The sequence below is a fragment of the Haemaphysalis longicornis genome, unplaced genomic scaffold (genome assembly GCF_048455015.1).
Source record: "Haemaphysalis longicornis isolate Haplotype H1 unplaced genomic scaffold, Haemaphysalis longicornis Haplotype H1 scaffold_1, whole genome shotgun sequence".
NCBI lineage: Eukaryota > Metazoa > Arthropoda > Arachnida > Ixodida > Ixodidae > Haemaphysalis > Haemaphysalis longicornis.
This window is the reverse complement of record NW_027526203.1, coordinates 83,955,278-83,958,975: the sequence shown is the minus strand read 5'-3', so window position 1 is coordinate 83,958,975 and position 3,698 is coordinate 83,955,278. Positions and strand designations below refer to the sequence as shown.

Genomic DNA, 3,698 nt, shown 5'->3' with positions numbered 1-3,698 from the left:
CGCCGTTCCAGGTACCTTCAGACCAGCTCTTTATATAAAACGGTGTTCCGAGAGACGTTGAGAAGCTGTCTATGGGACTCCACTTTTCCGATATATCTGCTTTCCTGTTGGTATAAACTGAGGTCATTTGCCAGGCTGGCGGATGCATTGGTATCAGAAGGAAACCGCAAGCACCATTCTAACGCAGCCTTGACATATGTCCCACAGTGATACCAACAATTGGAAAACAGAAACCGCCGCAGCAGTGTGGTCCCTGGCAGTTCCCAACAGTTGCCTATCGGAGCACAGTTCTATATAAAAGTTGGTCTGAGATACCTGGAGCGGCACACAGAGACTTTGGCTTCATCCGCCGCATCCTGTTCTGGGTTTTGGCTGCATGTAAAAGAAACAAGACTCGCATTAAAATACATACCAAACCAACTATTAGCACTGATACAATGCTTTTCAAAACACTAAGCACATTTTATTCGCTCGTATTATTGCGTACATTTGAGATACGGAGACCTATCTGTTTCCACGTGGGCAGAAAATGACCAGCGTACAGGATCAAATACTAAAACGATATCAAGTGGCCAAAACGATCTAAGTGGCATTTTCCTATTTTCGCTAATATTTACTATTCTTTTTTGTTAAAAAAACATGGGTAATAAAGATGGCTTTAAGAGCAACCGCGTCACAAACAGACTTGTACATCTACCCTCGCACTAACTAAAAAAGCATTACACAACAATGACCATAAAATATGCTGTTTCATCACATGAAATCAGGTACCGCAAATGTGGAAGTACCCACAGCGCTTGCCATACCATGTTTACGCATCCCGCTTCCAAAATATGCAGTTTGCTATTAAATTGTAGGGAAAAGCCAAAAATACAAGCCATACACGGTTGGATTATCACAAGACCTATAAGAGTGTAGGAAAAGAACACCGGAGCCAATACTAACAATATAACATTTGCACAGAAAAACTTACCGGAAGCATGTGGCACTATTGCACAACTAAAACATACACCATATATCAATATTAAGCTAACTGTAATATCGAGCTAACTGTAGCCAAAACCGACTATATACGCGCCCTGAAAAAGCCTTTCACTGATGCCGCGTTGCTTCCCCGACAATTTGTAGCTATTTAAAATAACTTATCCAAAAAAAAGCTCATAGCACCCAGTGTGAATCTTACAAAATTTTACAAACCATAGAACGGAGCATGTTACGCATTTTAAAATTTAACAAGCAGCCTAACTCTAAAGACGTTATTAATTCCCTCAAGAACAATTCAGACATCCCAAATAACCAAGCCAGGTAGCGTTGAAACATACAGGTGACCAATTTTACCAAGCGAACTTGGAAGCATTTTTCCAGCCGGAACATTTATCTGAGGTAAAATTCACAGTTGCGTGCTATACAAACCGTATACCATGACGACAGTATGCTTGTGACCAAAGCACTGCCTCTAACAAGCTAAAAATGCAACTTAGTCCAAAGTAAACAACTTTTTCAAGCCAAATATGTATATTTCGCATTCTTCTAGGGCTTAGGTATCAGCTAAGATACAGTACAAAAATTGATTAATAAAGCCCCAAACCGTCTGTGTAAATAATTACTCTCACGTTTGCATCCATCAACAGCAGCACTGCCATGGAAAAAAATTTCGAGCTGCATTTGAATAATAAAAACGTTACAGTGCAGTGTCATTAACTATATTAACATAGTAACAGAGTAGCTGCAAAGGCAGCCTGCGCTTTGTGCCAATAATGAAAAATTGCAAAGGAAAGCACGACTTCACTTTTGCAATTGACATGCCGCTTGCATCTACCAATCATTTGAACCACGACATATCTTTCCGAATAGGCTTCAATGTCTAACAATAATTTAAAACCCCAAGTAGAGTGACCACATCAAGTCTTTCAACAGAGCATTCAACTTAAATGACACCAGGCCACTGTTAAATGGCCAAGAACTCTCCAAAGTCGCTTAAGTTTCAGGAGATTAAGATGAAATATACGGCGAGGAGGATGACCACATCTTGATGTGACAACGCAGGCGGAAAATCCATGACGTGTTTCTTGCAGACAATATTTACGCTGCCATTTTCTTCTCTCAAAATAACTGGACCTCGAGAATAACTGGACCACGTCATGTACCTTTAAGGAAGGAACAAGAAAATTTTGTTAGACGATGGCTTTAAATGAGTTGCTTAGGATACTCCTTTTATAGCACAGTAATTGATTGAAATATCAGCGATTTCTCGGTTTCTTTTCTGGGAATGCTGCTAACAATGTACAAAAAATATTAGCACAGAGTGTCAATGGCCGTTCTCTAATTCTGGAAAGCAACCGCACTGGGCGTGGCCGTGGTGCCGTATTATCACAGCAGCAATTCTCAATGTGGAAGCAAAATGTTTGCAAAACTTGAATGCAAAATAATAGTTTTTTTGTCCACATGTTGAAGCATCCGAAACAGGCTGAATGTGAAGGTATTTCCCAATATTGGAGTTCACGATTTATGTTTAACAGTATTTTGCTACGAAGAAAACTACCACAAATTCAGTCCCGCAAAAATAAAATGCCAGCTTCAATAAACACTACCATAAATTGAGTCCCACAAAAATAAATTTCCAACTTACCCAACTAAAATTAAGATGCAGGCGTTCCTGGCAGGGCCTCCTCGGAGTGCATTTCCAGGAAAGTTTTGCCAACGTGTTCCCAAAAGCTCTTACTGTCGTTTTCACCTACAGGTCAAGTTGTCACTGAAATGGTGTTCCGAAGCCATTACGTATATTGCAACTACGTAAAAAGGGACCATCAAAGTTCCAGAACTGGGAGTGCGTACTTACTTGTAGAATGCAATGATTTCATCCCGTACAACGGCTTTCATGTGTTTCCTTTTTGTGAACACACGCCTTCAAGAACGGTGAACACACGCCTTCAAGACCCCGGAAAATGGCAGTATGCATTCCTTGTTCCATTGTTTTAAGTCCCGGTCCGCCCTATTTCCTAGAAAATAAAAACAGTATAAAAATATCGAAGCATAAATTTACGCTTCCCTCTAAGAAGGGAGTACTACAAGATCTCGTACAATGCCTGATTAGTTGTGCTAAAATTTATTTTGCAGCACGAGCCCTGGTAACGTTTTCAGGCGAAACATTTTTAAATATAAAAATATTTGAACATTTTTAGGCTCACCTGTCATTGCTCCATGCGGAGTGGTGAACGTCTGTATAATACGCAACACTCAAGAGGCACTCTTTCGTGGCTTTATGACTACCACAATGCATTCATAATCTGCCACACTTGTCATGACGACGCCTCGGCGTGCCGAAGATGTCTTCAGCCACAGTGAATGCCACAGCCATGATTTCAGAGGTTTATGTAAGGAATGGAAATAATTCGTTTTAATTTCTGTTCTTCAGACAAAGGAAAACAATTGTCGCAAACTACCAGTGTAGAGACAAATGTCTCCACAGTCAGCCATAGTGTGCATCTGGACAGGTTATTCAGATCGAATACAGAATGTAGCAATCTGCTTTCGCAGTATATTTTCTAAGTTCAAGGAAGCACAGAAATGGGTTAATGTTGGGTGCACATAGTGATGCAAGAACTTATCACCTCAGCGTTGTCGGAAATTATTTCGGCTCTCGGGTTACCACCGACATTGACGGCATAAAAATGCAAGAGTGGCTTATTTCTAACGCG

At 40.5% G+C, this 3,698-nt stretch overlaps 1 long non-coding RNA gene across 1 annotated transcript; it reads right to left on the bottom strand.

Annotated features, from left to right (window-relative positions):
- Positions 1–1,186: 1,186 nt before the first annotated feature.
- Positions 1,187–3,319, bottom strand: LOC144164797 (uncharacterized). Its single transcript, XR_013321250.1, has 4 exons — positions 3,189–3,319; positions 2,840–2,999; positions 2,630–2,752; positions 1,187–2,147 (listed from the first exon to the last, which is right to left on the bottom strand). It is a non-coding gene; the product is annotated as an uncharacterized LOC144164797 (long non-coding RNA).
- Positions 3,320–3,698: the final 379 nt, after the last annotated feature.